Here is a 25,030-nt window from a genome sequence, read left to right on the forward strand (position 1 = left end):
TGTCTGTTCTGCAGGGGGGTTCAGCAGATTTTGTATACATGCACCACCAGGATTTGGCTTTTAAATACGAAGATCACTGACGTGAGCATATCGTTGCATTGCTGTTTGAAAATTTCTTCTTACCTTTAATACCATGATGAGAACATCTTTGAGTGGAATTGCAGGAAACTCAAGTTCCTGATCACAAGGACCTGGAAATTACTTTCATGCGTGGACGTAGTCTTGTAATGGCCAAAATCTTAAAATTAAAGCCAATGTCTATAGCAAGAGTTTAAAGCTGTAGAACGCTGTGTTCTAGGTGGCTCATTTCAGAAGTCACAGACAGATTGTCTAGCAACTCGACTGCTGAGATGATGCGGTCTTTTGGACTCGCAATCCAAAACCATTTGTTTAAATAAACATTAGTTTCATTCACTGTGTTTCTTTATAAGATGATGAGGCTTTAGATCCTATAATACGAGAAAACTTCCTTGGGCAAGGAACGCAGACTTGTAGCTAACTCATTTGTCTACCTTTACACTGTACAGAAAAAAGACTAGTTTCATTATAGGTAACAACCAAAAGAATATATTGAACAAAGACCTATTACTGTTAAAAATATTAAAGAAATCCATGCAACAAATTCTACCTATACCCCTTTTCCTGTACACACTCTCTTATCTTTCTTTGACGTTTCATCCACTGACAAAACTACATCATACAGCCGTAAGCATTACAAAGAAACTAAAAATGCAAAAGATATATGAAGTCATCTATCCTCACCTCTGATTAAAACAATATTGCACTGGCTTTCAGACAATGTGGTACATTTCCAGTTAGATTGGCTTATGAATGTGAACTTCATAAAAGTCTTGTACAAAAGGTAGCTATTCTCATAAAAGCCAAGGAAATAATTAATTCCCTTCATTGCACTGAAAAAAAAAATACTGTATATTTTATAGCCTGACTAGATCTCTGAGGAAAACAGGCTTGATTCTTAATGTAATCATGCACTTATATCAGCATTTTGTTGAAATAGAGTTAAAAATGTTAAGCGATTTAAAGTACATTTATTTCTAAAAATGTGACCTTTTTTATTATTATAAGTAACTGTATGCCATTGGTATAAAAAAAATAATTAATATTAGAGTACAGTCTTGGTTTTGCCTCCATGCATCTAACTACAATTTCTGAGCATAATAAATGGGCAAGGCAGTCACCTTCTCATTTTGTTTTCCATGGGTCTTTCACCTAGCAACAAGGAATAGGAAAAAAAAAGTTTATAAGGACTGCATGAAAAGTGCAACTGCACAAAAATCGACATAGGAACTCAAAAAAATGCACTGCTATTACTTTAATCTCAAAAGTATTTATCCAGACTCCAATACCTTCTCAGGGCAACAGTATTATGGCATACTCATACAAAAGCAGAGGAGAGAAAGGGACAAAGGGACTTTTTTCTCCTCACCACACACACCCCCCCTGCCCCCTTAGCCTTTGGGTATCTTCTGGCTGCACATCTTCAAGGCTGTTCTATGACATAGCCACTTTTTCAGTCTTCTCAAGAGGTTGCTCTGGAAGCTAAGAGACTACCGGAACGCAGAAGCAGTTACCTCCTTTCCCCTCAAAGATAATCCCAAATTCAGGTTAGGAGCTATGGTGGTATAAAACATTTTGATGGACAGCAGCTGATAGAACTTCATATTCCCTTTGCACTGCTGGGCTAAGGAAGAAGGATTTAGTCAAATTGTTAAATCTTTAAATGCTAAAAATGCTCCACATCAATACTGTTATCTCTAAGAAGTTAGTGAATGCCCCACGGGGTCAGGCCAACGGTCTGTCTAGCCCAGTGCTGTGTCTCCAACAGAGCAGTAAGAGATGCGTCTCAGGAATACCACAGGTCTGGCCAATTTCTATAGCCTATTCCTTCCTATTCCTCCAGAATCCGAAGCTCCTGAATTAGAGATGTTGGAGAGCAGTATTTTTAGTATCTATTTATGGACCTGTTGTCCGTGAATTTGACAAACCCCTTTTTGATCCCATCTGATGCTCTCTGTCTCCACTACCTCCTGTGGCAGCAAGTGCCAGGAGTTCACTGCCGTCTGGAGCTCCATCGAGTTTCAAGTTTCTCTCAGTTCTTGTATTGCGGGAATTAGTGAACAACAGTTCCCCACTTCCCATATTGTGATTTTTCTAAAATGCAGTCAGCTTGCCTCCCCCTCCAGTCTGTTCCTCTCCACCATGAAAAGTCCCTGGCCTTTTTATTCCCTCCTCCTACTGCATTTATCCATCTCTTAGAGACTACTTATCCACCCCTACTCTCAAATAGCTCCAGGGAAAGGGGCTCAGTTATTTGCTGCAGCGTAGCCCACTTGGAAAAATTTCAAAGGAAAAAAATTTTCAAACATCTGGTAAGAGAAGAAAGGAAGTACATCTCACAGCCGCCTGACCGACACCTCACACACTGGACAAAAGCTAACATTTGAAACAAAGAGCTCATAAAAACATTAGTTTGAATACAGACGTGGTAATATCACTCACTAATATTCAATAACATCAAACATTTTTCTGATTTTAAAGGCATTTTTATTTAATTAGGAGTTCTCAGAAATATACCCTTGTTCTCATAAGCATTCATAACAACCCTTTGATACAGTTAACTAGATGGTTACCTATCCTACTCCTGTACAAGAAAGCAGTCAAAGATACATTTCTGTCTTTCCCAGAAGTAAATAGATATAAAGAAACAGGACTCAAACCTAATTTTTAAGACCTTTAGTGCCTTACATAGGTCAGAGCCCATTTCACCCTTTTTTCCCTGGGTATTTGCCAAGAACCATTCCACGCTACGCCACAGCACTTCTTTGTGCACACCTCTATTCGGATATGGGAATACTACTTATCACCATGAAATCATGTAATGCCCCAATTCCTCCTCCTTCTTCATAGCAAAGTTCTAAATAAATTCATTATGCTTATCTGCTTTTGAATCCCACCTATGCCAAACAGTTCTCAAAAAATATTCCCTTCTTTTTGTTTCCCCTATCCAGAAATGTCTGATCAGAATGAAATATGTCTTCTCTTCAGGAGCAAAAAACCCCTAAAACCAGCTGAAATTTGGATGCTATTTTTCAGTGCTTTCTTACAATCAACACGATTTTACCAAGGGAACAGATAAAGTGAGCTACAAGTTAGCAAAAGAAGTCATCATAGCAATGTACCACTGATTGGCAAAATATTAATAGCCTCAGGCAAATCAGTCATTAACTGCTACTGATTTGGAGGGTGATATAGTATTAATAATTCAATAAAAAAACACTTTAAGCAATAAAAGCTCAGGGTTATTTATTTAACCAATTAGATCCTTTTTGGCAGCATCCCTGCTTTTGAATAAACTATGCATGTTCTTCAATTAATCATGAGAATTGAAAACTACAAATCTGCAGTCTCTACCTTCCAGTCAAAGAGATACATTGCGCAAGAAGCCCAAAAGATCGAGGGAGAAAATAAGCATAATTTACATTCTCTCTCAGTGGACAAAAGAGGGCTGGCACTTGAAGATGTGCTAATTAGCAAAGCTTGGCTACTGGTGCTTAATGATCTGTTCCTCATGCACTACTTTCCAAAAACACTGAGACAGGTACAAATTGCACCTATAAAAAGTTATAATCCGTTAGCATTCATATGAGGTGCATCTTGTTACCAGTAATGTCAACAGTCTCCTCTAATCTACAAGAGAGGCAGAAAGATGCAAATGTATAACTAGAACACTACACTGCATTACCACGCATGTCATTTATTAACAGCTTTATTTTATTCAGAAATTTCAGTGTGACAAGCCATTGCCACCCTGGCAGCCTAAAGCCGTGTGGGTTTTTTCAGTGTTTTGAATGCTTCTGTTTTGGTCTTTCTCTCTCCATGGAATTGGTACGCGTCTCACGGTCCATATAAACCACTTAATTCTCTACCATAAACTCTACATTCCTTACAATACAGTCCAGCTCAAATTCCCTCTTTTGGGTCTCTTCTTCAGTGAGCCAAACAAACTAAAAACTCTCTGGAGTGCACCTACAACTGGTCTTACAAGCTGAATACTCAATTTTCTCTGATTCCTTTCATGAAACATAATCAGATTGGCTCTGCTTATTTGGACAAAAGCCAAAATTAGCCATTATAAATCAAACTATCTGCTTCTATCTGATAACTGAACTGGCCTTAGCAAATGGATAAAAGAGAAATATAAAAGATGAGGGAACCCAGCCCAGTCACGGCCCTCACTTCCACAACCTACAATGAAGTTGCGTCCTTATAATTAAGTCTTTTGATATTAAACTGGGATTTCATGTAAAAAACAGGTGGTGATGTTTATTTATTTTAATGTTAGTCATCCTAGCAGTAATGTTTAGTATTTTGAAAAACAATCTTTGTAATGAGCATTTAAAAAAAAAAGATTTCACCTTCATTACACACACTGGGATCTGTCACTCACTTTTGAGAGAAATTATTGAATGTAAAAACAACATAGATCCTATGCATGTACCTGAAATTACAACAGTAAACTAAAAAAAAAGATAAAAAACCACAAAAAAAAACCCTAAAAAAACCCCAACAAAATCCAACACACACACCCCCCAACTTTTCCAGAGTAAACTAAAAATCCCACCTCAAAACTATTTAGTTTTATCTCAATCCAGTAAGATTACTAATTCAGGTGCAGAGTAAGGGGAGGTGTGTTTGTTCATTTTTAACTGTCAATACCTCATTTCTCTGTAGTGCTTTGGGTTTTTTGGGGGTTTGGGGTTTTTTTGAGTAAACATTGTTTAAGACATCACTGAGTCACTGGCTACTCCAGCATTTTCAAGAAAGTATGCTTATACCACATCCATATCTAATCACCCAGCCACACGCCTCAGTTTTCTGAGGGGAAGCATTTCAGCAAATAGCATGAACAAAGGACGTTTTGGTCTCCGCACCTGAAACAAACCCAGACTTCTAGGTATTTACTTCTATGCGCAGAGGCAAGCAGCTTTAGTCAGAGGAATGCTTCCCCAACTTAATGAGTATCTTTTTTTTTTTTTTTTTCCTCCTAAAATTCTCTTCCTATTTAAAATTAATCTTCTGGTTTCATTATTCAATCAGCCCTCAGTGTACAATTTGTTATTAAGTCAGATCAGTAACAGTTGGGGGGCAGGGGGTGTTAATGAATCCTCTGTGCCAGAAGAGCAAGGAAATGCTTCAAATCTCAAATGTATTAAAAAAAAAAAAAGACTTCGTACAATACAAAACTACATAGTAATTTCTAGTATTTCAGAACAAGAGACCCATACATATTCCACACTTAAAATTTCTCTTCTCTAATAAGGATTTTAGAAGATATAGGGGGTGTAAGTGTGAATTCTGCAGCAAAGGGTTTGAAAATAATCAACAGATTCATACTGGTGCACCCACACTAGGAGCACAACATACTCACACTTCGACAACCCTGAAATGTCAGCAAAGGACTGAAATGCAGGAAACATTTAACAAGTCACAGCAATAATAATATTCCCATTATTAATTATTGTTCAGGCATCTAGAAAGTAAGTTATATCGTTCCAATACAAAAACCCTGACCACAACTGAAGACAGTAACTTTGACCTAAGACAAAAAGCACGATATACAACAAAGGTGGAGGGCTGAATAAATACCACGACCACAACAACAGTATAATCATACAGCAATACACTCAACTGTTTTAGGGGATACTTTCAGTTTTTTAAACTCTTCTCCTCAACTCTCATGAGGAAGGCTATGTGGTACTGCTTCCAGAACTGAGCTTCAGCATCTGTTCTGCTAAACGATGATGATAATGCCCCACTGCTTCTCAGTGATGCCCAAACTAAGAGTGCATAACTCTTGTGAATATGTAACTGAAGCTTTCAAGCCACCAACACCAGGTGTCAACCAGCAGTTTCCTCCTTTCCACTTCCCTTTCACAGAATCATAGGATCACAGAATGGTTTGGGTTGGAAGGGATCTTAAAGATCTTCTGGTTCCAACCCCCCTGCCATAGGCAGGGACACCTTCCACTAGACCGGGTTGCTCAAAGCCCCATCCAGCCTGGCCTTGAACACTTCCAGGGATGGGGCATCCACAGCTTCTCTGGGCAACCTGTTCCAGTGCTTCACCACCCTCATAGTGAAGAATTTCTTCCTTACATCTAATCTAAATCTGCTCTCTCTCAGTTTAAAGCCATTACCCCTTGTCCTATCACTACACGCCCTTGTAAAAAGTCCCTCTCCAGCTTTCTTGTAGGCCCCTTTCAGGTACTGGAAGGCTGCTATAAGGTCTCCCCGGAGCTGTCTCTTCTCCAGGCTGAACCCCAGCTCTCTCAGCCTGTCTTCATAGGAGAGGTGCTCCAGCCCTCTGATCATCTTTGTAGCCCTCCTCCGGACTCGCTCCAGCAGGCCCATGTCCTTTCCACTCCTATTTTTTTCCAGTGTTGTCCTCTTCCTGTCACAGTTGCTCCTCACCACCCACTACCTCCTGTTCTGCAGGGATCCTGTTACTACCTGTCGTAAGCATCTACAGTGGAACAGGCATACAAGGTTTTCTTCTTCCTCCTCTCCTTTAGCCACGCAAATAGCAGGGGAACAGTGAAATATATAGTTGTACAACACTGATTAATCTGGATGTGACCCTAGATCTGAAGCCATTCCTTTTTCTTATTCCCAGACAAAAAGAATTATGTCAAACAAGCAGTAAAAAATGTGATTGATATAAGAGCACAGACCTGGAAATAAGACTGTCCATGGAGGAAGCAAACCTTTAAGGGCAAAATTAGCTTTAACTGAAGAAACATGATAGCTTTCATCCCAGAATTCTGAAAGAACTGGCCCATGAAGTCACTAGTGTGACAGCAAAGAGTTTTAACAACCAATCTATCAAGACAAACAAAAATACTTGAGTGGAAAAAATACTTGAGTGGAAAACAAAAAACCCACCATCTATCTTAAGCCAAGGGGGAAGAAAAAAAGTGAAGCAGCCCACAGTCAGGAGCAGTCAGGCACCCAGGGAACTACTTTCTTTCCAGATGGAAGATGGTTAATTACCAGACGTGGAAACATACTAGAAACCTAGGAAGGACACAAATGCAAATAAACCAAAATAATTCAAATGTGCATGTGTATGACATTTAAAGGAAAATACATTCCTTGCCTTAGAGAACAAAAGAGAGGAGACTCTTAAGGATGGTGTGGAATTTGCAGGTAGTTTCTATAAAAATTTGTGGTAATCAGATAAAGCTACTTAATAAATAGCTATATATTATATGCAAAATATATTCTGAATATGAACCTTTCCTTCAGATTTCTACAATGTTCGCATACTGTAAAAGCTCAACAACAGAAATTCTACCTGCAAATTTGCTCTAACAACTTTTCTTAGCTCTGCACCAAGCTCTTCTCAGCAGTTTACAGCCCTTGCACAGTAGCTATAGCATGTCCTGCATTGCACTCATCAGTTAGCATTTCATATAATCACAGTATCCTTTGGGTTGGAAGGGACCTCAGGAGGCCCCTAGTCCAACGTGCTGCTCAAAGCAGGGACAACAGTGAATTTAGACCAGGCTGCTCAGGGCTTCATCCGGCATGCTCTTGACAGCCTCCAAGAATGGACATTTCACAATCTCTCTGGGCAACCCATTGCAGGTATGGTAAAAAAAATAAATCAAAAGCTTTACACAGACCAACAGGCACCTCAAAACTGATTTTTCCACTTTTATGGTACTAGGATTCCATTGAGCACGCAAGCACAGAACTGGTGAAATGAAGCTAAGTTATCATATTATCACTTCGAGTGACTGTACCACCTTGCACTTCCAGTCAGAGGCTGAGCTCTGCAGTTGCAGAAGGATTTTCAAAATTATTTTTAAGTAATCATCCACCAGTGTCCCTGAATTTTTAAATGTTTGACAAAACTTCTGATGAGCCTGTGTGCGCGTAAATCATTAAGCAGCTCCAATTTGCACTTGCATTTGACAAGCTTTGGAAGAGCTTTGTTTTCCCACTTCAATGTGCAGCAATTTCTTTATTCCAAAGAATGTCAAAGCATGCAGACTTCTGAACAAGTCATTAACAATTTAACAAACATACAAACATATTCTGAAGACTAACGGATCAAAACAATGTGATCAACTAAATTATTACACTTGCAGGATATCCAAGTAATTTCTTACTTCAATTAATCCAATATATTTAAATAATCGACTTCAATAAACATAAAATATTTTGTCTTCATTTTAGCATCCTGCAGTTCACTGGAACATAACGAGCACTAATTAATCACATAAATAGAATAAAAATTACCCATATGAATGCTGAAATAATTCACTGTGCGTATAATTTGAGTTATAACATTTTTCATAGGAAGTGCATTAGCTACCCGCCTCAATGTTAAATATTTAACTTGCTAAGTTTGAACTTCATACCACTGAAAAATTAACTTGACAAACACAGATGGCCTTCACAGTAAATTTTCACACTGACCAATAAATTTCAAATAAATCACAATCTTGGTCTCAAAAGTGTTGTCATAAAAAAATCCATCACATGGCAAATACTGTTTTTTAAAAAATAAGAACTATTTTTCTGGGTTTTTTTTCTTTAACTAGAGTCTAACCCTTTAAACATACAGCATTCTTTGAGCACATTAAAAACAAATCATTTTCAGAGGCCTGTATTACCAGAACTACTCCACAATTTCAACACCCATATATCATTTTATATGAAATAAGAATAGTAACACTTAGTCTAGGCAATTTTTATGGCCCTGACACCATGATCCAGTGACGAAAGATAAAAACAATCTGGCCAGTGGGCAAAGAAAGAAAAGCATTGCCACTGTGGTGTTGTGCTCTCCTTCCAAAACTGAACCCCCTCCAAAGCAGATCTCAGCTGAGCTTCTGTTCATGTTAATGGCAATCTGGACTAATGGATGTAGAAAGAAGAAAAGCATCTATATGGGTGCCTGTGCATAATTCACACTGCAACCACAAGGAGATATTTGCATGTCCCCTTGATTAAAATGCAACGCGAACCTTACATTCAGTTCTAAAATAATTATGTGCTTATAACAGAGTAACACATTGTAGTGACAACTGGGATATGCTTTCTGGCCAAACACACGCAAACAAAAGATTACATCCATGCAAGCACACAGCCTGATAGTGACAAGCATTCTTTAAAGTCCTAACCCAGCATTATCTCTGCAAGATAAACAGGATCAACCCCTTTAACTACGTTTGTGAAGTCTTCTGGTCTTCCAGGAGGCCTATTTAGAAATTCAGAATCTAGACTTCAGTGGAGAAATGTTCAAGTGCCTGCAACACCTTCAGGAGCAGCTCAGCACCACCATGCACTGTACAAAAATTACTGCCAACTCTAGCAACGCAGGTAGAACAAGACTCAAAATTCATGCACGGAGATCCTCTAGGTGTAAAGTTTCATAATTTGACAACAGTCACCTCACATGTGATTATGGAGGGACCAACACCCTTGGGAAGCAAGCCCGCCCGGCCCCAGCTGGGCCTGTGGGAGCACCCTTGCCGCAGGCGGGAACGCTCCCATTCTGAGCTGCCACTGGCTGGGGCAAGGTCCCCCGGCCCGCGCGGGCGCCATCACTCACAAAGCTGAGAGGTCAGTCAGATCAGGGACTAATCCAGCCGAAAACCAGTCCTTCTGTTTCTGGTCTTCCCTGGTTCTGGAGATGAATAAAAAAGCCACTAGGGACAATGTCTGTTGGCATCAGTGCAGACCACTGCCGCTTGTCAAGTACAACCCAAGAAGACACAGCACGCTGGCACAACAGCTCCTCTTACCCCGCTGCTTTTGTACCAGTGCGGTTGTTCGGCAAGTTGCCATTACAGCGAGTTGAAGTGACTTACCAACAGTGTAGTAATACAGGCAGCGCAAGAGAAGGCCGGGGCCACACAGCTGGCAGCAGGAGGCATTGCAGGACAGAGATGAAGCCCTCCCCCGTCAGTGACAGAAGGCCGGTGCATGTTGTACCTGGTGCAGGTGTCACGGTGTTGGTAGCAGCAAGGCCTGCAAGGGCGGCCCCTGTGAGGAGCGACCAGGGCTGCCCCATGCGAGGCACAGCCGGTTCCAGCCAGCTCCAGCAGCCCCAGCGCTGGGCACAGCTGAGCCCCTCAGCCACGAGTGGGCGCCTCAGGGAAAGCCTGGGTGAGGAAGGGCAAACGCTGCCCGGCAGCCGGGGCTGAGGGCAGCAGGGTGAGAAACAGCCCTGCGAGCCCCGAGGGGAGAGCGGGAGGAGGGGCTCCAGGCGCCCCGGCAGAGATTCCCCTGCAGCCCCGGGAGGGACCCCGCTGGGGCAGGAGAGTGCGGCTGGGTGGGCAGCTGGCAGCCAGCCAAGGTCAACTCACCACACATCCATGGGAAATACCCTTAGACCAGCTGAAACCAATGCTGCGAGCACACTACAAGACTCAAATGTTGCTGTACACCCTTGTGTTTCACCACCCATATTTAATGCAAAGGCAGACACACAGGTGCAGTGTCAAATTATCAAACGAGAACATAATTTCAGGTTTCTGTGTTGATTTAAGCTCTCAGAGTTTTGGCAAATGATGCTGCAAAGAGTGGTGGCTTTTAAAGGACAAATCCAAATGTTACACACTTAAAAAAAAATAAAAATTCCGTGTTCTTTTTAGAAATAGTGCAGCTATAAAAGTGCAAAAATAAGTCAGAGACTCAAGGTCACATATAACATCTGCAAGTATTTTAAACTCATTAGATCTCAAACAAATAGGCCCTTTGTTTGCAGCCTACCTTCCATATTTTTGGAAGAGTATTTTATTTAAAAATAGTTGGGTTTTTTTAATCAAACAGCAATATTGTTTCCCTTCCCTGTTGCATTTTAAGATCTCATACCCTACCACTATCAATATCCAGCATCCAGTGTCATAATTACTATCAATTTCAAATGAAATCAGGCTTTGATTTCAATAAAAGACTCCTTCAATTTCTGTTACAGGCAAACATGCCCTCTGACAAATCAGCTGTCCCAAAAGGATTCCCAAACTAGTAATAAACTCCCAGAAGGCTCCTAGAAGCCTTCTCCAGTGACCCAATATGAAGTGATAGTACTTAGCTGCCAAAAAAATTTGGGGAATTGTTAACATGCTGTTGACCCTCTTCAATGCAGGAACATCTGCTGCCCAGTGCAGAAAGGGAGAGTGGAAATGCTGAGACCCACCCATCGTTTCTGATAGAAGAGGGTAAGCTAAAATTCCCCCACCCAAAAGAATAGTTGAGTCTTAAGCCAGATATTTCAGTGGCACTACATTTTCAACTAAATTGACTTTTACTAGCCTGAACCATCATCATCTCAGTAATAATAGTTCTCTTCAGTTTCTCCATTACTAAGGAAACTATTTCCATTAGCAAAGGAGACTTCATGGACAAAGGTATTGAGTAACTGAAAAATGTTACACTATCATTTACATGTCCAAACGGGTTAAATTAACTCCTTAAAGAAGCAGTTCATCCACAATAAGGGGACAATAAAGCACTTTAGCTATCACCACTTGAATGCTACAAAGACCGAAAGGGGGAAAAATATGTATACATTATATATAAACAGTTGGAACTACTCACTATGGAGAAAGCAACAGCTGATGAGGTTTTAAAATAGTGAACAGAGGAAACACCAAACTCCCGCATAGAGCCTACATACTAGAAAAGGGTGAGCTAGGCAGCTCATATTAGATTGCAATTTATTGTACTATTTAAATGCTTAATCTAATGTATGTGCTGTCACAGAAGTCTATACGAAAATCACTGGCTTAAGTGAGGTCAAAAAATAAGGGGCAAGGAAAAATGGAGGAGAAAAAAAAGATACCACCAGTCACGTTTTTCCCCTCCACTTCTTGATTCATCAAGTGTAGCAATTCTGCTCTAGCCCTAGGGCTACCTTCAGTTGGACTTAACTGCTGCAACTGCTACTGCTGGTCATACCAGTATGCTGGGGTTTTCAGAATAAAACTGTGTCAAATTTAAATGCAAGATGAAGAATGCAGTGGACCACCATGCCAATAAAGTCTGCTAAGCAAATTATTTTGGGGTGCACATTGCACAGCAGCAAGGCTATAGGCAAGGGAAGGGAGACCAGCCCACTAAGCCAGCCAAGGTGGGAGAAGGTGGATCAGAAGACAGCAGCAGCTGTTTTGGAGAGGTGTCAGCAGCAAGAGCCAACCTGAGACATGCTGAAACACAGTAGTCTCAGGAAAAAACTCTTTGTCTGCACATAATTTGCCACAAGCAGGTATTGGTAGAGTAATGGCAGGGTTATAACACAGGCACTCAGTAGCTATCTAGTAATTTTATTAATACAATATACAAAAAAGATTTTAAGTTATTAATTTGATTTTTATTTAATATTGTTTTCCTTTAATATGCATGATATTGAGAATCACAAGAATATTGTATTGCATATTACTTACAAGTTTATTAAAAACCTGCCAGCACTTGCATTAAAGTTGCTTACTAATTAGAAACTTCTCAATTGTTTCAATTAAATCCATTAGGATAGTGCCAACAGTTTAGTACTTTAAGCAAGAAGGTGTCTAAAAAGTTACTATGTTACTAACATTTTACTAAAGCATAATTTTCCAGGAACCTGAGAGGGCAGAAAAATGCATTAGGAATGAGCAAACCAGGGTAGCTGCTACAGAGAAAACTGATTCCCTTCCCCTGCAACCCACTCCCCCAGCCCCCACCATGATCTTAGGTCCAAATGACTGTATTAAGATTTAAACTTAATTGGGTAAAATAAAAGAGTTCCCCACAACCATACGATTATTATATAATAATATTCACATTACATTTTAATGTTCTAATATCTATTCATAGGGAAATTTATACAAATTAGTTTTGTATCCGTTTCAGTATTCTGCAATATTAAAAAGGGTCCCACTACTAAAAAAGATGCAGTAGACAAATGGGAATGCAGTTATTAAACATTTTAAACATGTTTTCCTTTTTATTTTGTGATTCATTCTTGAATGTCTTTTTGGGACAGCTACATAAAAAAATACTAACTTGTCTACACATATCAAGACACACACTGACTTTATCAAAAATACGTTCCTACTATTTTCGAAATCATAATTTCTTGTTAATTTATACTCAGACTCACTGGTCATTTTGCCTTCTAAGACAAGAACTCAAGAGCTACCAGGTCTTTCATCATGGCCATATATTAATCATTCTGTTTTGTTTTAAAAGAGAGTTTTTACAGAGAAGCCAAGAAGGATTTCTTCCAGGAGAGATACTGACCTTTGAAAGTATTATCCTACCAGTGTCCCATTTTTTACAAACAGTAAACAAACTTGTAGCTTCACTGATAAAAGCCTACTCTTTCAGGGAACTTGAGAAGCAGCAATCTTCCCTATGTAAGGATACAAAATTATAAGTGCATAAATGCCTTTTAAGAATAATCTCAACCTTATGCAATTTTTTCCCCCAGCAATCTTAGGCATCACAGCAAGTTATACAAAAATGAAATGTCACTGATTAGCAATCACTGACTGAAAGTAGAGAGTTTTCACACTGAAAAACAGAAATGTTTTTTCCCCCCACCAAGTCACATCACTGGGTTTTGCACATCAAACTTTCTTTGATCTGGCAAAAGGTCTTTCCTAACCTTATAAATATAGATGTTAATATGTATACTCTTCCAAAACATAACCAAAAGGCCAGCAATATGTATTTTATAGATGACCTCTTTAGAGATTTGTCTAATCCCTGTTCTTAACATCTCTAAATCTTTAACAGAGAAAGTCTGAATCTGGACATTTGTTTGAGGCAACATGAGACAACAAAGTTAAACTTTGTGAAGTAAAAAAACAAAGAACACAGGAATTGCCTTAAGAAGGAGTGTATCTCCTTTATCTTCCACTGGAAGTATCTATACACAAAATATGACTTATTCCAGGGAAGCTGAAAACACAATTCAGGAAGAATTACAAGTATATTTAACAATTACACTAACTGTGCTGAATTCGATCAAAACCATTAAACCATGAATGCACATTTTTTTCTAGGTGAAGACTGCATCTTTTACACCAGCTTAATGTCTTTTGCTGCAGAACAATGTCATGTTTTGTAACAAGTATTATAAAATTAGATCAGTTTAGCTGTTCAAGGTTATGCATTTGTGGCAGTCATCTAGTTGTGCTTTAAGATAAATCACAAGTTCAATATTGTATCCAAAGGTAAAAAAAATATCATCAGTGTATGCTGGTCTTAAAGTCTCAAAAATATTTCAGAACTTTTGAAACAATAATTTCAGGCAAACTATCATAACAACAGCTGGGCTGATATTTAAGTGTAATTTTTTAAAAATGCATTTCTGTTGCTGTTAGTTATATTTAGGATAAATAAATATGTCCCTGCGTTTCAAGCTATGAAGTTACAATGCCTGTTGTGCAGCTGTTTGCACAGGATCATTCACTGGCTAAGGCCAGGCATTCTGGCACTGATATGTTAATATTCAACTTGGCAGATTAGCATAAGCAGAGGCTGTCAAAAAGGATGAGTGGAAGGGTGGGAGTATAAAGTATATAGAAGATGACATCTATCTTTAGGAGGTGGTTAGTTTAATTATCTATGAAGTTATTGATCCTGAGTTAGGAAGCAGCTGAGCAAGTGTTTTAGGGAATGACACGAGCAGCCAGCTCATGATTAAAAGAATACTCATGCCCTTAGAGGAAACTGGAAAGCAAAAAATACTTTGGCAATTGGGAAATATGCATTAAGTAGAATCAAAACAGAAACTTAAAATATTCGTGTCTGTGTGTGCCAAGTCTATGGTGGATTTTTTTCATACAGAAAATTCAACATGACTTCAAATACAAGTTTTCAGAAATATTTTCCTACTTTTCTCATTAAATTTCCTCAAAATGAGTAATGTTGAAAGATGTTCTTGTTTCTTCAGATAAGTGTTGGGCAAACTACAAGTTTCTGGTCAAATCACTTTCCCATGAGCCACAGAGCGGGCACACAAGTATTTTGTGCACCGGGAAAAGAATAAATGTTTATGTTCAGTGAAACAGAATACTAGTTTAGACACAAAATGTCACCAGTTGGGAGCCTAAAAGTTTAACCCATTCTATAAGACAAGCTCCTTCAATTTTTTTTTTTAAGGTGAACTCTTTTAATCATTGCCTCAGTCCTCCTAATCTTATTGTACCTTCACCACCTATGACCCTGGGTATAGTGAAATTATTCCAAGCTCCTGTCAACATTACCTTTCTGGTCTCCTTACGTAAACATACACAATTAACAAGCAGTAGAGAAATCACTTCAGTTTGAATTATAAACCAAATGCTGCCATTCCTCATTAGCTAAATACCCACAAATTAAGCTGTAAAGGACTCGAAACTCACAAGGTAAATGTAAGATGTGGGATAAACAGAGTTCCTTATCTGCAACATGCTATGGCCAATGTCTCAGTAACATAGCAAAAGGCTGCACACTTATCCTCTTCAAACAGAGGGCAGGGCTTGTTTACAGAAGGAAATGCCCACACAATTCTGTGGCTACAGTTACTGTGGAACTTCTTGTAGATAGGTCAGGAAAAAACGCTCCTTTCTACTTCTCATATACTGCTGCAAACCATTTGCCAGTGGAAACCCCTGGTCAACTTGATTAGGGCAGCATTTCACTGAATTTTCTTTTCAGAGTTCATCTATGCTGCAGACATACCAATTTAGCTCTACGTTGGTTAGCATCACTATCAATAGCAGGGCAGGCATGAACCTGATCACGTCCCTACAAACCTAAACTAGGGGTGAAGCTCAAGTCACCAGTGTTTCCAACCTATCAGCCCCTGAAATAGATATATGAAAACTAGCCTGGGAAAATCTGTGTGCATGTCAGTCACACTTGGCCGTTACAGCGCAGTCCTACGCAAGACTTTGTACCTACAGAACTAGTATTTGGCACCTCAGCGTGACTTCGCTATTACTGAACTATGACTAAAGCTATTACTGAGAGCCATCTTTACAACTATTTTGATTTTATTAGCAAGTGCTTATCCACTAGTGCTCAAATATTATGATTAGAGAAGACATAAAACTTAAACAGATTAGACAGAATAATTTGTTACGTAAAGGAGCTATGCCACAGGTCCTGAGACAGTAATAACAAAATTGAAGCCAAATTTGATTACTCAGCCTCTCTCTGAACATTTGCCTTAATTCTTTTTGTTTATTTTATATTTTTTTGAAAACGTATATTCATATTCCTTGATTCACAAACCCTCAAGATAAAAGTCTGCCTGTGCTTTCAAAGTGTAAGTTAACAATTAATAATGAATAATAAATATGCAGAAGAAAATGCTAAACCTTTATACAAAGAGGGCCATTTTGGTTATTTCTAAATTATCGATCTTTTAATCCATTTCACTAACATGCTTCACGAAAAGTCTTGAGCTCAACCTTTTCTACTTTTTAGCCCTATAAAGTCAGGAAGAATGCACATGTTACTACTTTGAACATAATATGACACAATTGTAATTTTGAGGTATTTTGCATATTTAGGCGGTTAAAATAGCTTCTCTATGAAGCACAAACAAAAAAGGGGTAAAACCTCAAAATCTTCCTGCTCCAAGCACACACTACTAGATACGCCAGATTCGTCTTGTTAATCAGCCATATCCAATCAAGTATTTCTTTATTCATTTCATCAACAAAATATTACCTCAGTACACTATTATACAGTCACATTCCCATTCCCAACTCCTATGCTCCTTGGTTTTTTAATAGTTCACTATTACAAACAGTTTTCACCTTGAAGGCCACAAAATAAGATTACTTTTGTGTTAAAAGGCAATTTTTGACACACAGAGTTAGAAAAAAGTCAATGAAAGTGACATTCGTATAAAAGGACTTGGGTGATTGAAAACTTTTTTTTTTCCCTTTTCCCTCAAAAATTACTTTATTCATTTCAATGGGTTTTTCTTTTATAAAAACATGTAGAAGATTAGAAAACATATTCATATTTGAAAATGAATGAAGTCCTATTTTGACTACCCAGTTGCGCAATGATGACTTAAGTTTTTGCTTTTTTCTTTGTATGATAAGAATGCGTAAGTAAATAGTTAAGCAAGTATGAAGAAAAACACACACATTGATTGTATTCTAGAAGATGACAACCAGTATTGGTTCTTGATTTACAAAGACAGTGAAATGACTGTGTGGTTAGCATAGCATTTCATAACCAAGACTTCTTCCAAATCAGGTTTTAACAGTTAATTTAGGTGTCTTTATTTTGTGAATATGTGAATACAAGTGCTATACACATTAGTATTGAAGTGCATGACACAATTGAGAGTTCAGTTTCACTTCTGATGAATTTAAAAAAAAAACAAACAAAAAACTTATCTATGAAACTCATAAATCCACAGTAATTTGGACTGAACATTAGAAAACTATTTTTCCATTAGAAAACTATTTTCTTTAAAGCCAGCTAGACAAACAATTCTTGGACGTCCTAAAAGAAGACAAAATAAGCTTTTCTCCTGTCTCTGTGTATATTGCACAGTCACACAATGCTTTTGAGTGGCTACACAAGTCCCTTGCTCAGCACCGAGCTCCATGCTTATGATGACATGAGACAGCACTGAACAGACCAGTCCGTAAAACAACAGGCACGTGAATGTTTTATGCAGCACAAAGCACAGGCTGATTACAGAAACAAGGCAACAGGCATCACAATCAAAGAAAAAGCACCTAGGAAGTGACTGCAGTCAGGTCCCTTCCTTGCACCTCCTTGCCATCTGCCCTGGAGTCATTTACCAGTCGGATACAATTTGCAGATGTGGCTCGCCCCTGCACTGGCAGGCTAAAGAGGGGTCAGGAGTGGGGAGGAAGCATTGTGGCCCTTCTCATTATTCTTCCGGACAGTATTACACCCAGCCAGGCATCAAGGACACGAACATGAAACATTCACAACTCATTCATCCCCCACACCCAGAGAAGTCTGTGAAAGGTTTTATGAGAAAAGCAGCTGGACTGTCAAGGACAGTTTGCTTTTACAATAAACTCTATTTTAAGGTCTCATTGTAACTACTACCTATACAGTTTTATTTTCATTGTTCATTTCCAAAAAAAGCTGGCCAGTTTAAGACCAACTTTACTTAGGACCTTAAGGACTACAAAAGGCAAGAACTAGCAACAGTTCATTTTGGCAAGGCCTGGCTACTGAAGTTTATCCTATGCAGGAGGATAGGGCTGAAAAGCATTTCAATTAAGTCAAAATTTGTTGATTTGTCAAAATGAAAACTACTAAACAGATATTTCTGTTCTTTTATTTTGACAGAAGCTAGCAAGCTTGTTTTTAGAACAGTATTAACAGCTATAAATAAAAGCTACTGCTTTTCACATTAATGGATTACACTTGCCACAGCTGAAAAAAAAAATAAATTCAGAAATACTTTTTCCACCATCAAAAGTACAATAAATGCACACAGAATAAGAATTCCTCAATGTTTCTCACCTGTAGACACCTTTGTATTTTTATTTTTTTAAGCTGTCTTGGATCTCAGTGATCACAAAAATTCCAGACTGTCAGTACAACAATCTGTGTTAAATCTCAGCTCAGTGAATGTACGGACAACAAAAATGCATACAGTATATACCAGAATATACCATACAGTATCCTTGTTCTGTGAATCACAGAATCATAGAATACCAGGTTGGAAGGGACCTCAAGGATCATCTGGTCCAACCTTTCTAGCACAGTCTAGACGAGATGGCCCAGCACCACGTCCAGCTGAGTCTTAAACGTGTTCAGCGTAGTGGAGTCAACCACTTCCCTGGGGAGATTATTCCAATGACTGACTGTTCTCATTGTGAAAATTTACTTCTCATGTCCAATCGGAATCTCCCTGGGCATAACTTGTCCTCACCATGTGACTCCTTGTAAAAAGGGAGTCTCCATCTTCTTTGTAGCTCCCCTTTAAGTACTGGTACATGGTGATGAGATCACCTCTAAGCCTCCTTTTCTCAAGCCTGAACAAACCCAACTCTCTCATACGGCATACCCTATCCTCATATGGCAGGCTTCCCAGGCCCTTGATCATCTTGGTGGCCCTTCTCTGGACCCCCTCCAGCCTGTCCACATCCTTTTTGTATAACGGGGACCAGAACTGTACACAGTATTCCAGGTGTGGCCTGACAAGCGCTGAGTAGAGTGGGATAATGACTTCTTTACCTCTGCTGGTGATGCCCTTTTTGATGCAACCCAGAGCTGCTCTCTAGCCAGGTGGATCCCAGTCTGAGCTGCACTCCTGGATTAGGTTTTCCCAGGTGCAAGACCTTACACTTGTCTTTGTTAAACTTCATAAGGTTCTTGTTAGCCCACTCTTCCAGCCTATTCAGGTCTTCCTGCAGGGTGGCTCTCCCTTCCAGACTGTCCACTTCCCCACTCAGTTTGGTGTCATCTGCGAATTTCATCAGGCTACACTTGATCCCGTTATCCAGATCACTTACAAAGATATTGAATAGCGTTGGGCCCAATATCGATCCCTGGGTGACCCCACTTGTGACAGGTTGCCAGTTTGAAAAAGAGCTATTTACCACCACCCTTTGGGTGCGGCCCGTCAGCCAATTCCTCAGCCGCTGCACAGACCACTTTTCCAGGCCATAACCCATCAGTTTTCTCCAGGAGGAGGCCGTGGGGAACCATATTGAAGGCCTCGGAGAACTCCAAGTAGACAACGTCGACCGCTCACCCCATGTCAACCGAGCAGGTCACTTTATCATAGAAGGCCACCAGATTTGTCAGGCACGATCTGCCTTCTGTGAAGCCGTGTTGGCTTTCCCCAATCACGTGCTTCATTTGACTTGTGATAGCCCCCAGGAGGATCCGTTCCATGACTTTGCCGGGGATTGAAGTAAGACTGATGGGCCTATAATTACTCGGATCCTCCCTTGAGCTCTTCTTGTAGATAGGGGTAACATTTGCCTTCCTCCAGTCCTCTGGGACATCTCCCGATCTCCACAACTTCTCAAAAATTATAGAGTGGCCCTGCAATGACATCAGCCAGCTCTCTCAACACCCTCAGGTGGATGGCATCAGGGCCCATCAATTTGTAGGGGTCAAGAACTCCCAGCACTCACTGGGCTCCTTTATCCTCCATGGAAGCTTCCCACAGAATCCCTCCCAACCGAGCTCTGAGCGAGCTGAAGTTTGGTCTTCTAAAATCTAGAACCTTTGTCTCGGTGCTAACCTTCAGCATGCTCAGCCGGATCCCGAGCTCCACAATATTGTGATCACTGCAGCCAAGGTTGTTACTGACTGAGATATTACAAAGCAGGTTTCCTTGGTTTGTGAATAGCAGGTCCAGTAGTGCCTCCTTCCTGGTCGGCACATCTAACATTTGTAAGAGGAAACAGTCCTCTACGCATTCCAGGAACTTGATGGATGGTGCCTAAATCCTTGCCGGGAGAAAGCAGCTACTGCAATGCAATACAGACAAAAAAGGTACAGTATAGCATACCATGAGCAAAGTTATTACAGGTCACGTCCACATTAAGAGTGCTTTACCAGTATAGCAACTTTACCCCTTCTACTTAAGAGGCAACTACACTTGCAAAGATATCACAGGATCACAGAAAGGCTGAGGTTAGAAGGGACCTCTGGAGGTCATCTGGTCCAGCCCCACTGTGCAAGCAAGGTCACCTAGAGCCAGTTGCCCAGGACTGCTTGCTGGCTTTCTAATATCTCCAAGGATGGAGACTCCACAGCCTGCCCTGGGAGGTTATACTCCGTGTTACACTGTATCGATACTGCAAAACTGTAACACAAGCCAGAGAAACTCAAAGAGCTTAGGTTCCATTTTAATGCTCTAAAGGCTTTTCCTAGAAAAATATCTGTTGGTAACAAATCACAACCTTCCCATCTTTCTGCACAACTTTATCAGTCTTAGGGTACATAGGGCAGACAGAGGTCATGCAGGTAGCTAAAGCTGATATTAAACGTCAGCCTGTCCTATCACTTGTGTTGCATCCCATCAAACACAATGAAGTTGGTCAGCATGATCCCATAGATACACTGTGCTTTCCAGACCATACCTAGTTATGTACTAGCAACTATGGATACCCAGGCACCAAGCCTGAGCTGCCCTAACACTCACGAAGACCAGGAGTGGAAGTAACTCATATGATCCTATGCATCTGCTCAACGCCGGCAACTATCACATTAATTTGGTCTACAACAGGTGGGGAGGGGTCCCCAGTAATTAATCTGTGATTACACCGGACTATCCTGAGCCAGGATATTAGTCTCAGCATAGAGTGCCCCTATCCACCTCAGGTAGGATTATGTGGAAGATCACTGCAAAGTACCACCTCGTTATTTTCCATTGTCAGGGGTAGCAACTGTCTTTTCGGTTAAAGTTTCCCAGACAGCTATTGCATAAAGTGATTTTTCTAGTACCTGCTGGTATATATTCACTCTACCCTTACTTCATGCAATATGTATTGTGCAGAATCATAAGGGAGCATTAAGGTTTGGTAAAGAAATTGGTTACGTTATGATAATTTGAGCAGTAAAACTTGGAAGGAAATAGAAAACTAGGATGATGTCTTTGAAATTAATAGGAATTAAACAGAATGATTCACAAAAGAGAGCACAATACTTTGCAGCATTTCTCTGTGGAAAAAAAACTATTCAGAAAGCTACATTCTGCCTCTATGGAAACACACAGAAACAGCTAAATTAAGCTATTAAAAATATTTAAAATATGTATTCTTCACGAGAAATTACATGGACCATGAAGTTGGTCTGTGACAGATTGAGATTACTTCTCACAAAAAGAACACCAGCTTCTCACCAATGGAATATACTGGGCTGCCGTTCTAAGTATCAGCAGAAATGATAAAGACAACTGCTATATTAGAATAAGAAAAGGACTTTAAAGATATTATTGCATCACAACAAGATTAGATATACAGCTTAGAGGACACTTTCATTCTCAATAGACCTATGGAGAAAACTAAGAGGAAACTGAAACTAAAGGGGCTTAAATTTCCTATGCTTTCATCAAAGCCATTTTGTCTCATAGCAAAGTTTTATTAAACAGTTTTGTTTCAAACTTTCTGACAGGTGAGCAAAGAAATAAATGCACAGGCAACAGTTACTTGTAGAAAAATGATGTGCATTTTTAATACATTTCTAATGGTTGGTTGGGAGGGGTGTTGGGCTTTGTTTTTTTCCTTCCTTTACTTAAATAAACGGGGGAAAAAAAACCTTCAAAATCTCAAGTTTGTCATACTTACTCCTGAGCAAAGACATGCAATTTGTCTTAGAAGAAATCTAATTCAAGTTGACTTAGCAATGAGTTAAAGAAACAATTTCTTCCAAGTCTTTAACCAAGACATCACTCTTCTGGAGGGAAAGGGTAAGAGGCTGCAAAAGAAGTACCCGGGAAGCATGCTTAGTACCTCCCCATCACTGGATCTCCAAAATTAGTATCTGCTCTTAGAGAAACCTCAAGAAGTCTGGCTTCCTTCAGGTGCTGTATCATCCCATGGCACAGAAGAGACAGCGTCTGCAAGGAGCAGTTAAGAGGAGGCAGAGCAAGGGTCTCAGCAGCAATGTAAGAAGTCAGGATACAGAACATATAGGTCTGCACACGCTGTCATTCCTGGTCAATATAAGAAGAATTGTGCCTGTGGAAACAGAATTTCCCTAGAGTTAACCTAGGACAAGAGCAAGTTTACCTGGCCATATCTGGAATCCATGGCAGAATACATGAAGAATTTCCATGGCAGAATCCTATAAAAGGATTTCCTACAGAGTCCACTGACATGAATGCAAAAGCATTTATTACCTGCAGGCATCTTTAGCTCAGACCCCAAACACTGTGTTGCACATCTAAAATTCTGAAGTCCAGATTGAGACTTATTAATCCTATGGAACAATAATGCTATGGAACATAACTGTTATACTTGGCTATTCTTCACTTACTGATTTATGAAGCAAAGACGACCTGTTCAGCCTTCTGGAAAAAAACAGAAACTTCATAGGAAGAAGTGGATTTTCTCTTTTTAAAAGGCAAAGGCTTCATCTGCAGATAAATAAATAACAGGATGAGGAAAATATATGGGATGTGATGCTCCATTAGCAAACATCACATCTGTTACTCATATTTTAATATCTTCACTGTCACCCTGAAGCATACCATGTGCAATTAAGAGGAAATTGCAATGCAATTTTTTAAGTAAATTATTGTCAACAGGCATGCAGCACTAAGCCAAATGCAAATCACTAAATCAATTCAGCACCATTTTAAAAAGTTTTGATTAATCCTCAATTCATTGCTATGGTATTATAATGTGTTATTAAACGCACCTGTCACTTTAAGACTCCCTCATTTCATTTGTAATTACTGTAAATATTGATTGCAAGGGTGGCCTGGAGACAGCTCCAAAATGTGCAACTGTGGTCCCTGGAGGCAGAGCTTAGTGACAGTATTCTGTTCCCATGACCGCCCTTCAGACAGACCCAGTGGAGATATAAAAATTCAATATATTAATTTACTGGTTAAAATGCATACCTGCTTGGATTTTGCTCAATTAAGCAGAGAAATTTGCTACAGCACACATTTTTTTATAGAAGCCTTAATCAATTTTACCTTAATCAACAATGCTGTTGCGGAAACTGTTCCAAAGCAGCTCTGAAGACAGTCTGAAAAGTGGCTCGCAGGGTCAGAGTACAACTACGAGCACTGGCCACCATTAACTTTCTTCTCCCTGGTTCTTCAACAAAACCAACGCATACAGATAACAGAGGCTATATCCAGTTCGGCAGAGTAAAAGCTGAGCTCTTCTGAATAGGGCGAGTGAGTACACCTCTGTTCCGACATCTGTTCCTGCTGCTGTAGGGAGGCAAACACAACAGTCCTCCTTCATCCCGCTCTCCTTTTACATCACCCCTTCTGCTAAGGGGGTATCTCCGGCCTCTCCCTCTAAAACCTACTATGCGCCCCATTCTCGAAAGGTGCAGACACTCAAAGCCGCTTCACACTCTCCTCACCAAGTTAAGGAGAAGCCCAGCAGAGAGTCCTCATTTACAAACTTACAAGCACCTCCAGGCCAGCCTCCCTGCGGCTCCTAATGGGACAGCAGCTATAAAAAATATTTTGTCCATGAAGCTCCCCCTGCCATAACCAAGTTGATACACTGCAGATTTGATCACGGTTTTTCATGCATTTCAATAAAGAATAAAAATAAGCTGAATTTTAATTTTCACACAAATAGGTTAAACAGTCCTGTGAAACGCATCCAGAAGATTAGGTTGTGTAAACACACAGTGTACACCTCCTGGCTAGTTATTATGGGCTACAGCATGGTTTCATTTAAAGGCACCACCAACATTTGGCAGAGAATTCAGTCACACCTTGAACCGAGTTCCATTACAAGATTTGGCACAGCACAAATGCCACACATGCACACACCAAAACAACATATTAAAAAATGGACCTAAAACCAGACAGCTAAAATGTTGGCATAGGGCACAAATTAATTCATCCACAAGTAGCACCTCAATTACATGAAAGCGCCATCAGTACAACTTGCAATTTTATTACCATCAGAATATAATTATCATTTGTCCCGACCATTTTTACCTAGCTGTATGTGTGCTGTTAGAAGCCACCAAGGCTACATCTGCACAAGCTGATTAAATATTACCAATAAATATTCCCAGGCACTACAAATTTCATTATCCATAATGTTTGCCAGAATGACCCCCAGCACAGCTTCCATCAGAGCTAGCTATCATTCATCCCACATCTCCTACGCGTGCTCCAGGAGCCAGCAGTATCCAGGAAACATTCCACGTATGCAGTCCCATTTCTGAAGGCTAGAAAGTGTAACAGTACCAGCGCAGGATGTCTTGTGCCGTTTGGCTTCAGTGTGAGAGAGTGGTCCTGGGCACACTAATTTACAAGTAGAGATGCATCCTCAGAGATGTACATTTTGTA

At 39.9% G+C, this 25,030-nt stretch overlaps 1 protein-coding gene across 6 annotated transcripts in view; it reads right to left on the minus strand.

The window, feature by feature from the left end:
- The window catches only part of SEMA5A (semaphorin 5A), a 354,504-nt gene that overhangs the window by 292,461 nt on the left and 37,013 nt on the right, over positions 1 to 25,030 (minus strand). Inside the window, exons 2-4 of one of the 6 annotated variants that reach the window (XM_087760495.1) lie at positions 23,681 to 23,923; positions 23,014 to 23,113; positions 20,273 to 20,501 (exon numbers count right to left, since the gene is read on the minus strand). The exons of 4 other annotated variants lie outside the window; for them this stretch is intronic. The gene's annotated coding sequence lies outside the window, so the exon portion shown is untranslated. The remainder of the gene's footprint in view (positions 1 to 20,272; positions 20,502 to 23,013; positions 23,114 to 23,680; positions 23,924 to 25,030) is intronic. One more of the 6 variants, XM_087760512.1, reaches the window with a different exon arrangement.

This window comes from Nipponia nippon, unplaced genomic scaffold, assembly GCF_047370975.1.
Source record: "Nipponia nippon isolate SJK-2023a ecotype South Korea unplaced genomic scaffold, ASM4737097v1 scaffold_1, whole genome shotgun sequence".
Classification (NCBI taxonomy): Eukaryota; Metazoa; Chordata; class Aves; order Pelecaniformes; family Threskiornithidae; genus Nipponia; species Nipponia nippon.